The sequence below is a fragment of the Saccopteryx bilineata genome, chromosome 4 (genome assembly GCF_036850765.1).
Source record: "Saccopteryx bilineata isolate mSacBil1 chromosome 4, mSacBil1_pri_phased_curated, whole genome shotgun sequence".
Classification (NCBI taxonomy): Eukaryota; Metazoa; Chordata; class Mammalia; order Chiroptera; family Emballonuridae; genus Saccopteryx; species Saccopteryx bilineata.
Genome location: NC_089493.1, coordinates 39,230,000 through 39,244,485, shown reverse-complemented (window position 1 = coordinate 39,244,485; position 14,486 = coordinate 39,230,000). Strand labels below are relative to the sequence as shown.

At 40.1% G+C, this 14,486-nt stretch overlaps 1 protein-coding gene and 1 pseudogene across 1 annotated transcript in view; both read left to right on the top strand.

Annotated features, from left to right (window-relative positions):
- PRKCH (protein kinase C eta) overlaps window positions 1-14,486 on the top strand; it is a 286,597-nt gene that overhangs the window by 261,049 nt on the left and 11,062 nt on the right. The gene's annotated exons all lie outside the window — the stretch shown is intronic.
- LOC136335096 (small ribosomal subunit protein eS24 pseudogene) lies at window positions 8,327-8,706 on the top strand (annotated as a pseudogene).

Genomic DNA, 14,486 nt, shown 5'->3' with positions numbered 1-14,486 from the left:
TGTGAATCCCCTTTTGTCAACTGCTTGGCCCTGGCATCCTGCACTCGGCCAGGAGCTCAGTAGCACTTACTGTTGTATGTTGAATGAATACAACAAATAGCTGCCCTTGACCATTTCTCACAGGAACTGTTTTTCTGAGGGGTTGTGGGATGACCCCTGCTTCTCAGATTTCTCCAGGCCGGTGTCAACACAAAGCTGGTAAGAAATCTGAAGTGCTTTGAGATAGTTTAAAAAAAGGGGGGGGGAATAAATTAGAAATGTCAGAAAAAAATTTAAAGAGATACGTAAGACCTCATTTAATTAATAATTCTTTCAATGGTGAAGCAAAATTGTATATTTTTGTGGGAAGCACTAAAAGATAATTAAATGGGACAAAAGTAAGAATTGCTATCCCAACTCCCCTTAAAAATTTTTTTTTACTGATTGCAGAAATGAATGACTATAAAAAATTGGAAGTGAAAGTCCTCTCATAACTGCTATATAGCAGACTGATAAATACCCCCTCAGCTCTTTTTCTATCCACAAAAAACTAAAAACATATTATATATATGTTTAAAATGTATATTATATATCAATATATATGTTTAAAATGAGCTCATAGTGTACATACTATTTAGCAATCTTCGCTTTTTTTTTTTTTTTTTTTACTTAATACCGTATTTTGGACATTTCTCATACCTTGCATTTATATTAACCTGGTTCTGTTTAAGGCAGTAGAGTATCCAGTTTATCCCATCTCTCCACTTTTTTTGAAACAATGCTTGGATGTATCTCTGAAACTGTGCTGTAAAGTGTCATCAGCTGTTTACAAGATGTAGTTGATGAGGACATCAGAGGTGAACTCTCACCCCTAACTGAACTGAGCTGGGCCCTGGAATAGTCAGATAGGCTGGATGACTTCCGGTTCTAGAAAGAAAATGATTCCAGAATGAATGCTTTTGAAAGGAAGCCATGAAGGTCAGTGTTAGGAACTAACAAGTTAGGCCGGTCAGAATAGTCAATAAGATCCTAGGATCCCTGGAAATGGCTTCCTCTGACACTTTCCTGGCAGCTGCAGTCACTGATACTGGCCTGGGGGTGGGCTGGGGCGATGGTCTGAGAAGCAGGTCTCATTCTAGAGTCCTACAGAGTATCAGCTCCTTGTTGGCCTTTTCCTAGAGCACTGAGAACCTGGGGGGTGCCAGGCACTCACCCTTGTGGACTAGGGGCGGGGAGAAAGTGGTCAGGAAAAAAAACGCCTGGCCCTGGCCGGGGAACTAGGATGCTTAGAGCATTGTCTCTATATGCCAAGGTGCGGGTTTGATCCCTGGTCAGGGCACACACAAAACTCACCCAATGAATGCATAACAAATTGATGTTTCTTTCTTTCTCTCACACACCATGGGGAGCCATGGGCATCTGAGTAGGAGGATATGAACGAGAATTTAGAGCATTTAGGCTTGGGTTAGGTGAGTTTGGGGAGAGCTCAAAGAAGGGGTACTTTGCTTGGTGTTGTTGGTTATCAGGAAGCAGGGGTAATTCCACGATTAGATATCTTAATCATTCTTAACCTACAAGGAAAGAAGGAATGAGATGAGGTAGAGCTATAATTAGTAAAGAAACAGCAGTCACTCATATTAGACAGGAAAGGGGCATCTTTGGTCATTTTTGTGGTTTGGACAATGTCCTTATTTTCCTCTGGGTTCAGGCATGATTATGGAGTAACTTTTTTTAGTTTGTTTGCTTTTTCCCCCATTATGGTCACAGAGCAGCTCTGTCTGATGTTTGTGTTCTATGGAAATATTTATATTGAACAGGAGAAACCAGCTGTGAGTGCCAGGCTAGGTTCTAGCTCTTGGGGGCTGCTCTTCTCTTTCTCAGTAAGAACCAACACCTGTGTCTAAAGGAACCCTGGAGAGGAAAGCAGTGTCCCGTCCAAGCAGAAACTCCTGGAGGGCTGGCTGGAGGGGAGGCGTGCAGAAGGCCGGGCTTCTTGCTTTAAGGCTGCATCTGATCTGTTCACTCAGGCAACAAATACTTATTGAGCAGCTAATAGACTCAGGCACCTGGGATGGAGACCTGTCTCCTGAAGTGGACATTTTAGTGAGGGGACCAGATGATATGAGTGAGCAATAAAGTCTCAGGGTGTTATAAAGAAAATCAAAGGAGCTGATAAGTGGAGAACGGCTGGAGGGGCCGCGTTAGAGAGGTAGTTGGATACATTCTCTCTGCAGAGGTGATGAAAAGGCACCTTCTGAAATTCTGGGGTGAGGTTATTTGAGGCAGAGTAAGCAGAAAGTGCCAAGGCTTCTAAGCACAGGAAGAAGGTACGTGCCTCGGCAGTGGGTGAGCGAGGGTGGGATGGGTTCAGGAGAGGTCAGAGAGATAGGCTGAGTCACGGAGTTTGGGTTTTATTCTCCACATCCTGGAAGCGTTGGACGATTTTAGAGAGGACCGCCAGGCTTCACATCTCCCTCTGAGACAGAGGTTTGCAGCATAGTCCCCTCTCTTCACACCCCAAGGCCTGTCTCTCACCTGCAGCAACTCTTCCCTCCAGACCCGGGATCTGGAATACGCCAGATATAGTCTGACCTCCTTATCTGCGGAAGTCAATCATTTTTGACAAGAATGTCTTAATTTTCTACTGGTGCTGTAACAAATTACCACGAGTTAGTAGCTTAAAACAACACAAAATTATTATAGTTCTGGAGGTCAGAAGTCCTAAAAACAAGGTATTGGCAGGGCTGTGTTTCTGGAAGTATTTATCTTCTGGAGGCCGCCTGCATTTCCTGGCTTGTGGCCCCTTCCTCTAGCTTCAAAGCTGGAAGCATAACATTTTCAAATCTCTCTTTCTCTCTCTGATTATGACCCCTGCTTCCATCATCACATCTTGTTCTCTTGCTCTGACTCTCCTACCTCCCTCTTATAAGGACAACTGTGATTATACTGGGCCCTACCCAGATCATTCAGTATTACTAATCTGTAAAAATGGGATAAATGCTTGCCCCACCTAATTCAGAAAATTATTGTATCATGTGAATTAATGTGGTCTATTTAGAAAAATAAGAAATGTTCTAAAATACAAGGTACAATTATGAAGTATTCTGAAACCTATGATACATGGGTACAAGACAGGTATTATATATTCACTTAAAACAATGAAATTTAAAGACCTGGGTTTGAGTCCTGCTCTCCAAAATGCTTGCTCTGTTACCTTGGATAAGCAACTTAACTGTGTGTGTGTGTGTGTGTGTGTGTATGTATGTGAGTGTGTGACAGAGAGAGAGAGAGAGAGAGAGAGAGAGAGAGAGAGAGGAAGAGAGAGAGAGGGGGGAAGGGAGAGAGATGAGAAGCATCAAAATGTAGTTGTGGCACTTTAATTGTTCATTGATTGCTTCTCATATGTGCCTTGTTGGGGTGGGGGACTTGAGCCAGTGACCTTGGGCTCAAACCAGTAACCTTGGGCTTTAAGCCAGCAACCTTTGGGCTCAATTTAGCAACCATGGAATCCTGTCTATGATCCCACATTCAAGCTGGTGAGCCTGTGTTCAAGCCAGATGAGCTTGTGCTCAAGCTGGCAACCCTGGGGTTTCAAATCTGGGTCTTCAGTGTCCCAACTCAATGCTCTATCCAATGTGCCAAAACCAGTGAGGCACAACTTAACATTTTTAAGTTTCATTGTGTATAAAATGTGGAAACTGTTATCTTCTCATAATAGTATTTTGAAGTTTAAGTCATGTAGCATAAGCAGTGGTGCTTTGCAAAATGCTACACAAATGTTCCTCGTTAAATCTTTCATAGGCAGGCACCCAAATACTTTTTCCTGATGCACAATGAAACCAGGCAACAGGGCAGTACCGATCGGACCACTGCCAACAGGTTTTGAATCTGCCCTAAATGAAGTGAATGAGAAATGAAAGGACATAGCCAATAAAGGGCTTCTCATTCCCACTTCCCTCAGCTACTGAGGGGGCAAAAGGCACCAGAAAGGGACAGTAGCATCTAAAATGTTTATTCGGAACAATGCCAAATATGCCTATTGAGCATACAGACTCTTTCTGCAATGAAGAGGTTGAGGACTAGGCAGACTTACCCCAGAATAATTGTCTTTGGTCGTATTTTCAATGTTAAAACAAGTTCCTCAAGAGCTGCCTTATTCAGCCAACACTTATTATGTAACTATGTACATGGCACTCGTGTAGAAGTAGACATGGAATATTTGCTTTCTGAGTGTGGTCTATACACCCACAGATCCGTTCATTTCTTCAGCATAACATTTGTAAGCACTAACTTACATGCTGCACACAGTCCTTGGTGTTGGGAACACAGTGGAAGGTAAAGATAGGAGACCTCCCTGCCCTCATGGGGCTTATAAGTTAAAGAGATAAACAGTGAATGAAACAATTTCACAAATATATGTAAAATTACAACCCAAACCACTCAAAGGCAAGGTTCATGGTGCTTTGAGAGTCTGCCACAGGCTTCCTAATTTGGTCTCTGAAAACTCAGAGCTGAGATCAGAAGGCTGAGCAGGTATATTTAGAGGAAAACAGAGGAGAGAAGAGCTTTTCAGTCTAAGGGAACAGCACGTGCAAAGGCAAAGATGTAGTGTGGAGTGTTTAAAGAGACGGCCAAAGTGGCTGGAATCTGCAAGTGAAGAGGAATGGTCAAAATATGGACTGGAGAGGTGGGCAGGGTAGTTCCAGCTGTCAAGGTCATTATGTGAGCAGGCAAAGTGACTGACAAAGTCAAGACACAGAGTTTCATCCAGTCTCATGTGTGTGTGTGTGTGTGTGTGTGTGTGTGTGTGGTGGGGGGGTAATGTTCGTAGGAGAACCTATCATTGTATGTTCATGCCTGAAAAAACCTTTAAATATGTAATACTTGATTACATGTGGAATTCTCACTGGGATAAGAGGCACATTAACTCACCTTGTGTAGGTACATGAAGGGTGCCCACGTTGGGCTCAGGTGTTCGTATCTCACCCTGCAGACCAGCTCCAAGACAGGATGCCAAGACCAGACCAGATACTACAGAAGATCACCAATGGCAACTTGGGCTTTGCTCCTGTGATTTCCCGAGCACCTCACAGAGCTCCCATTGGACTCCCACAAAGTCGCTGTGAAACAGAGAATTTGAACAGTGGGGAAGGTGTCCAGTGACTTACCCTGGGTCCCGCAGGGATAGAGGGGACACTTGAGACCACGTTCGTTGCTTCTAGATACAAATGGGTTTGCCCACAGACCAACACTGAGTCACCTACATATTCTCACGCTCTTGTGCCTCCTTAAGATCATGGAACTCTAGAATTTTCACAGTTGAAGGGAACCTTGAACATTAGCAAACCTGTTCAAGTCTCTCGTTTAGAAACTGCAGGAAGTTTGAAATTTTTGAGGAGCAACAATATATTTTTAAAAAGAATAACAGTGCTATTTTCCACTAAAGGAAGGGAGAAGTCCTTATTCTGGCCCTTTCTCATGACTCACTGTTGCCTCTTTAGCACATGTAATGTAATGGAAAGATTCTGTTCCCGTCGCTAATTAGCTGTGACCTTAGAAGTCAGGTCGCTTTCCTCAGATACCCTCTGTTTTCTCATTATAAAATAAAAATGTACAGTGACCACAGCTAATGATAACAAACTCATCTTACATCATATCGCCGTGCATGTGTGCGTGCACGCACATGCTCATGCACACACAAAATTGAAATAAAAACTCCAAAAATCAGTACTTTCCTTCCTGGTGCAATGTACACTTTTCTATTCTGCTTTTTCACAAAGCTTTTTGCAGTCCACTAAACTGATTTTACTACCCACTAAAATGTGAAATCCACCTGACCTGTGATGGTGCAGTGGATAAAGCATCGACCTGGAAATGCTGAGGTTGCTGGTTCAAAACCCTGGGCTTGCCTGGTCAAGGCACATATGGGAGTTGATGCTTCCAGCTCCTCCCTCCTGTCTCTCTCTTCTCTCTCTCTCTCTCTCTCTCTCTCTCTCTCTTTCCCTCTCCCTCTCCCTCTCCTCTCTAAAATGAATTAAAAAAAAATTTAAAAAAAAAGGGAGAATTACTCCCCCATGAAAAAAAAAAATGTGAAATCCGCAGGTTGACAAACACTGGCCTGGATACCCTTGGGGGTCATCCTGGTTCTCTGACCTCCCTTGGGGCTCCCAGAGCCTCTTCAAAGTTTCTTTTTAGAAAGTCAGGTGTATAGCCCTCCCCTCACCTGGCAGCTGCAGGGTGACTTGGAGGTTGGCACTCTTTATCAGGCCTTCAGCCTCACAAATTAGTATTGGGCTGTGTTACTTTGCCCTGCGCGTATACACAAATCACCGAACACGGGCTTCTGATGACAGTCAGCCGAGATTAAGTAGAGAAAGGTCTATATTCAGAGTCAAACTGCAGAGTTACAGAACCTGGCCAGTCTTCCTGCTTCACACCGCAGACACCACACACTCCACAGTTTATCCAGGAACAGAGACCATACATAGTTGTACACATTTACTCACCACATGCACCGCATGCATGCACATAGGCCCCACATACACTTTATACATACATACACACTCACCACACACTATACACATACACACACAATACACACATACCCTACACAACACACATGCCTCCCACACATGGATACACATACCACAAATATGTACACATACATAAACACACATGTGTGCATAAACATACATCAAAAAACTTGCAAGCCCCAGAACTCCTCATTTCTTTTTTTTTTTCCAAAGCTGGAAACGGGGAGACAGAATCCTGCATGCGCCCGACCGGGATCCACTCGGCACGCCCACCAGGGGGCGATGCTCTGCCCATCCGGGGAGTCGCTCTGTTGCGACCAGAGCCACTCTAGCGCTTGAGGCAGAGGCAATGGAGCCATCCCCAGCGCCCGGGCCATCTTTGCTCCAATGGAGCCTTGGCTGCGGGAGGGGAAGAGAGAGACAGAGAGAAAGGAGAGGGGGAAGGGTGGAGAAGCAGATGGGCGCTTCTCCTGTGTGCCCTGGCCAGGAATCGAACCTGGGACTTCTGCACACCAGGCCGACGCTCTACCACTGAGCCACCAGCCAGGGCTGAACTCCTCATTTCTAAAGTGAGAAATCTTATAATCTGAAGGTCAATGAATCAGAAAGAAATAGTTAACCTGTAATAGATTTTCACTACTCACCCACTAGTATAGATTTTCACTACTCACCCAGAGTATTTTCAACAGTTAAAAACTTGCATAAAAATACACTTGACATTCAACAATAACACCACCAAAGCACTATGTTTTTAAACATCAAATAATATTACTGTGATATTTCAATGATCTATTTTTCTAAATTAAATTAAATATTTATTCTATGAGTGCTTACTTACAATGTCATATTAATTTGCCTGCTAATTTGTCATAACTTAGTACTGAACATTTAACGTTTATATCTTTAATAACTTACGCATTTGCTTAATGTTTTGAAACAGGCTTATAAATGAGTGCTTTTGAAAAGGACTGCAGATATTGCTTCACTGATGTTTGAAATTGAATATTTAAAAATACAATCACAGTATCAATCTAGGTATCGCACTATTCAGTGCAGTAAATGACAACATCCTAGCCTGACGTTTTGCCTTGACGTTGCCGTCACCGGCAGGGAGCTGGAGACAGCACTCGTTCTCACTCCCCCTGATGACTGAAGCTGCTTTCAGTGCTGGGCTCTGTGCGTGGCACCTGGAAAACACTCCAGAAATGTCTGGTGAGAAAATGACTTAAGGGGAAGAAAGGGGTGGTAGGGAGAGAAGAGAAAGAGAAGAAAGGAGAGAGAGGGAAAGGTCAAAGAAGAAATGGTGAAATGGGGTGGGTAAAGAGAGTGAGTGAGATACAGACAAAAGGCACGACTATTATGTTGCTCCTGCCCTAGACGTCTTCTCTTTATGGAAAATGGAAACTCGAGGCCATTTCCATGACACATCTCATTCCAAATATTATTACTGGAACCCACCTGGTGAGGTGGCAAGTTTGTGGGAAGTTCACTGGAAAATTTAGCTTCTCATCAGCAGTAGAGGAAGCAAATCTTGCTGAAACATCTGACAGACACATAGTTGTTTAGTCTTGGACATTACTCCTGTGTGCACTTTGCTACGGTAAGAAAAGCCATGTCATGGAAATTTCTGCATCACCCATCTACAGTTGTTCTCTTTTTATCTCTAAGGATCACATGTGAGTTTGGGTAGGAAGGTCATGGTTTTATTGTTTCTCCAAATAATAAAAATACTAAACGCTCGTTATTTTTGAATAATCAAAAACTACAGAGCTTTTCCACCCTGGCTGCTTCAGGATCAGCCACCATCATTAATGGACACAGTAACTACCCGGACCAGGAAATTCATGACCAACAAACTACGTCAGCAGAAATAAATGGTCACAGACTTCCTTTATTCTGGGAAGACAATAGTACCAAAGCAGGAATTCAGGAAAAACTAGCCAAAATGTATACATTTACACCAGTTGTCATCTTTGTATTTGGATTTGGAAACCTTTTTGGTGGCAGTAAGACAACCGGCTCTGGCGTGATTTATGATTCCTTGGATTGTGCCAAGAAAAATGAACCCAAACGTAAACTTGCAAGACATGGCCTGTATGAGGAGAAGACCTCAAGAAAACAGAGAAAGGAACGCAAGAAGAGAACTAAGAAAGTCAGGGGGACTGCAAAGGCCAATGTTGGTGCTGGTGAATAGAAGTAAAGGTTATTCAGTGACTTTATCGATGGTGATCATGTATATTTTTCATGAGAGAATAACTAAGAACTTCTATGTGTAAAAAAAAAAAAAAGCAAAGAAAATACAGATAAGCATAAACAAGGAAGCAGATATTACCTATTATTCAAAATATCCAGATATGATAGCGATTAGCATTTGATGTTGCAGATTTTATTTTAATGTAAACATAAAGAAAAATATATATATGAATAATTATGCTATACATTCCATTACATAATCTTTTGTTTTGTTTAATATGCTGAGGACATCTCTGTCCATCTTTTTACTTTATTGTACAGGTTTGCCCATCTTTTGTTTTTATAAATGATACACTAAAGAACATTCTTGTACAGGCATTTCTGTGCATTTAGCCCATTAATATCTTCAGATAAAATCTTAGATGTGAACATTTAAATGTCAGTACACACATTTAAAAATGGTACATCAAATCGCCCAATTGCCCTCCAGAAAGTTTGGACCAATTTATATTCCCTTTAAAGTGTATGAAAGTACCTATTATCTCACACCCTCATTGACACCAGTTATTATCATTCTTTTCAAATTTTTCCAGTTTCTTAAGTTAAAAAGTATTTTCCTTTTTATTTTAATTGCACTTCATTTATTACTAGCGAGGTAAAATATTTTTCATGTTTATTATCCAATTGCATTTCTCCTTTTTGGTGTAGCATGCCTAACCATGTTTCCACTGTATTTTCTAATAGTCTTTTTATGTTTTCATTGACCTTTAAGAGTTTTTTATAATTTAAAAATATTAACCCTTACCATTATAAATGTTGTGAGTTCTTTTTTCAGTTTTTCATAATTTTGAGTATGTAGTTTAGACATGAAATTTACTTTTAAGTAGCCAATATACCAATAACTTTCTTATTTTTTACTTTTGGATCATGCTTAGAAGAATATTCCTCATTTCAAAATTATATAATTTTTTACCTATGTTTTTTTTCTTTCTTTTGTGGTTTGTCTTTATACTTTTAAACCATCTGGAATTTATTTGATTTGATGTGTGGTGGGAGGTAGGGATCTAAATTTTTTTCCTAACTTGTTAATGACTTGTCTCATTAACATTTGGACGGAACAGTGCATATTCTCTGTATTGATTAGAAATGCCTTCTTTATCCTACTCTAAATTCTTACAGCTACTTCAGCTTTTCTATGTATATTTGTCTTTTAGAACTAACCAGTATCTTAAATATCTAGATTGAAAGCTTATTCCATAGACTTTTCAAGATTTTAGAATAATGGATGCTACTTTTAATAGAAGGAACAAGGACTATTAACTAACATTGGAGCTCTGGTAAAGGAATGAATTTTCCCCCTCAGTCATAGTGCTTCAGATGTGGAAAGGCCTAAAGACTTAAAATTCCAATATCTTAATTTCCTATGTAAGTTCTAGAAATACTAATCAACTTTCTTGTAATTAATATAGATAGCAATGCAGAGCTGAGACAAGAAGCAAGACTAGGCCCTGGCCGGTTGGCTCAGTGGTGGAGCATTAGCCTGGCGTGCAGAAGTCCCGGGTTCGATTCCTGGCCAGGGCACACAGGAGAAGCGCCCATCTGCTTCTCTTTCCCTCCCCCTCTCCTTCCTCTCTGTCTCTCTCTTCTCCTCTCGCAGCCAAGCTCCATTGGAGCAAAGTTGGCCCGGGTGCTGAGGATGGCTCTATGGCCTCTGCCTCAGGTGCTAGAATGGCTCTGGTTGCAATGGAGCAACGCCCCAGATAGGCAGAGCATCGCCCCCTGGTGGGCATGCCGGGTGGATCCCGGTCGGGCGCATGTGGGAGTCTGTCTGACTGCCTCCCCATTTCCAACTTCAGAAAAATACAAAAAAAAAAAAAAAAAAAGAAGCAAGACTAGAACTAAAATTAGTTAATGGAAAGGTGAGACTGGACTCAAGGTAGAGTCCCCTAAAGCCATGCTGGATAAAGATGGTTACAGTGAGGGTCTATCAAGGATGGCAAAGGGAGCCTGACCAGGCGGTGGCACAGTGGATAGAGCATTGAACTGGGATGTGGAGGACCCAGGTTCGAAACCCCGAGGTTGCAGGCTTAAGCACAGGCTCATCTAGTTTGAGTAAAGCTCACCAGCTTGAGTCCAAGGTCACTAGATTGAGCAAGGGGTCACTCAGTCTGCTGTAGCCCTCCGGTCAAGGCACATATGAGAAAGCAATCAATGAACAGCTAAGGTGCCACAATGAAGAGTTGATGCTTCTCATCTCTCTCCCTTCCTGTCTGTCTGTTCCTATCAGTCCCTCTCTCTGTCTCTCTCTGTCTCTGTAACAGAAAAAAAAAGGATAGCAAAAGGAGATTTAACAAAAGGATGATTCTTTATTCTAGGAATCCAGAATCTAACAATTTTGAGGGAAGTGAGAGGTTTCCGGAGCACCAGCTAGAGAGAGGAATTTAATGTACAGGCGCACTTGTTTTTAACAGACTGAGTCCTTAGAAAATTCAGCATTAGAAGAGGGTGGGTGGGGGCTAGTAAAAGGTAAAAAGGTCAAATATATGGTGACAGAAGAAGATTTGACTCTGGGTGGTGGGCACACAATGCATAAAGAGGATGTATCATAGAATTTTGCACTTGAAACCTATATAACCAATGTCACCCCAGTACACTCTATTTTTTTTTTTAAAAAAAGAAACATCACAGATGCACTAATAGTGCACACACAAGCACACGCACGCATTCAGTGGAAGCAGCTTACCACCCAGCATTGAACTTTCAAAGATTTCAGACATTTCTCAGTAATGTGACTGTCACCCTGGTTGACTATAAAGGTCATTTAGGTCAGACACCAGCAAGTGCAGGCAGCTGAGAGACAGGAAGTGGATGCATCTTTGTGAGCTCAACAAAGGAGAACAGCTTTTTACAGCCAATGCCTGGGAGGAAACTCTGATAATCTGAGACGAACCGTGCATATGTCTGTGTTCTTTTCCTTATTGAAAAAACTCTCCTTTAAAGGCCATGTAGGGTCTCTCACCCTCCCACCTCATGGAAATCCATTCCTTGGCAAACAGCCTTCTAACTTCACTGAAGTTTTAAAATAGGTTTAACTGTCCTAAAGATATTTTGCAATTTATTTTTAATAGGAAATACAGTCATGTGGCTTAAAATTCAAAAGATACCAAATATAGAGAAAAATTCTCTTTCATGCATGGCCCCCAGCTACCCAGTTCCCTGTCCTAGGGAAAAAGTAAGTCTTAGTTTCTTGTTTAACCTCCTAGAGTTATTTTAGACATATGCAAATATGTAAGTATACCCGTATATTTTTTTGTGGAGATTTTTACAAGAAGGCTGACATACTACACACACTACTACATACACTGTTTTTCTGCATCTCAACATTTTTACTTGACAATAAACTTTGGGAAGGTTCTGCATTTGTACAAAGAGAGTGCCATGGTTGCTTTTACAATGGCTTTTCCATATACTCCACTGTATCAATAAGTTGTATCTCTATATATTTATTGTCCAAAGTTTTCCATCACATGCAATGCTGCAATTAATGTACTATTTACACATTAGCAAATTTATATCAAGAATGAAGTCCCAGAAGGGGAAATACTGGGTACAAGAACATGAGCATTTGTAATTTTCACAGAAATTGCTGGATTTCTTCTCTTAGAGATTGTACCAATTTAAAGTCCTCTTGGCAATGTAGAAATGCCTGTCTCCTCACACCTTTGCTAATATAGTGTGTTGCCAACTTTTATTTTAATCTTTGTTAATGTGAGTAATGATGTCTCAGTATAGTTTGAATTTGTGGTTGTCTTTTTATAAGTGAGATTGAGAATCTTCATATAATAAAGGGTGATTTGTAAACTTCCTGTAAACTGTTCATACCCTTAGTCTTTTTTTGGCTGGCATGTTATTGACCTTTTTCTTATTGATTTGTAAAGGCTTTTATATAGTGATATATCTGTGATTTTAGTTGCACATATTTTCTCCAGTTTGTTGTTTGCTATTTAACTTTATTATTGACATTTTAGAAATCTTTTTATTTCACAGCTTCTGTGTTTTCTCCCAGACTTCCCCAGTCATTAGATTGTAAAATATATATATATATCCAATAGCTTCCTTTTTTACATATTTATGATTTATTTTGAACTTTTAAAATCTTTTTTTTTAATTTTTAATTTTATTTATTCATTTTTAGAGAGGAGAGAGAAGAGACAGAGAGGAAGAAAGAGGAGAGAGAGACAGAGAGAGAGAGAAGGGAGGAGGAGCTGGAAGCATCAACTCCCATATGTGCCTTGACCAGGCAAGCCCAGGGTTTTGAACAGGTGACCTCAGCATTTCCAGGTCAACACTTTATCCACTGTGCCACCACAGGTCAGGCTAAAATCTTTGATCTAGCTGAAATTTATCCTTATTTGAAGTTTTAGGGTTGGATACAATTTTATTTTTTTCCAGATAGCTAAACATTTATTCCAACACCATATATTAAATAATATTTATTTTCTCTACTGATTTGAAATAGTATTTATAATATCTATATTTCCAAGGTATTCTTCATATTATAAATTATAATAAAATATTTCCCCTTGTAACAACTGTCCTTAAAATCTTTATAAATCTTAAATTGATTTCATATTGGTTTCTTACAATCACTGGAAAATCACATTTTTATAATTTTTTTTCTTTTATTCCCTCTCTCTTCTTTGCTTTAAAATGATGTACTCTGGCATCACACACACACACACACACACACACAACAACAACAACAACAACAACCAGGAATAGACTGGAACTTCCTCAACTTGAAAAAGAGTATCTACAACTAACAACACACTTAATGGTTGAGAAACAAAAAACTTTCCAACTAAGATCAGGAAACAGGCAAGGATGTTTGCTGTCATCACTCCTTTTTAACACCATACTAGAAGTCCTAGCTAATTTGGTAATACATGAAAAGGAAATAAAAGGTATACATATTAGGAAGAAATAAATAAAACAGTTTTATTCACAGATAACATGATCATGTATACAGAAAAAATGAAAGAATTGGCAAAAGTAAATTGTTGCAACTAACCAGTGATTATTACAAGGCTGCAGGATACAAGTTTAATATACAAAAGTCAATTGCTTTCCTATATACCAGCAATGGATGAATAGATTTAAAATTAAAAACATAATACTACTTACATGAACACCCTCCCTCCAAATTTTTAGTTATAAATCTAATAAAATATGTATATGGTCTATGTAGAGAAAATTACTAAACTCTGGTGAATGAAATAAATGGAGAGAGATTGCATGTTGATACACAGGAAGACTCAATATTGTCAAGATGTCAGGTCTTCCCACTTGATCTATAGATTTACTATAATCCCTATCCCAAAATCCCAGCAAGATAAGCTGTGGCTACCAACAGACTGATTTTAAAATTTACACAAAGGAGCTAAAGACCAAAAATAGCCAACACAATATTGAAGGAAAAGGACAAATTGAAGGACCGATACTACTCAGCTTCAAAACTTACTATATATAAAGCTACAGTGATCAAAACAGTGTGGCACAGATGAAAGAATGGACAAATAGATCAGCAGAACAGAATAGAAAGCCCGGAAAAAGACCCACATAAATTATTTAACTGCTCTTTGACAAAGAAGCAAAAGTAATACAATGGAGGGGAAATAAAAAGTTTTTTCAATAAATAGGTGCTAGAACAACAGGATAATACATGCAAAAAGAGAAGAAGAAGAAGAAGAAAAAAAAGAAGTAAAAGAAGGAGGAGGAGGA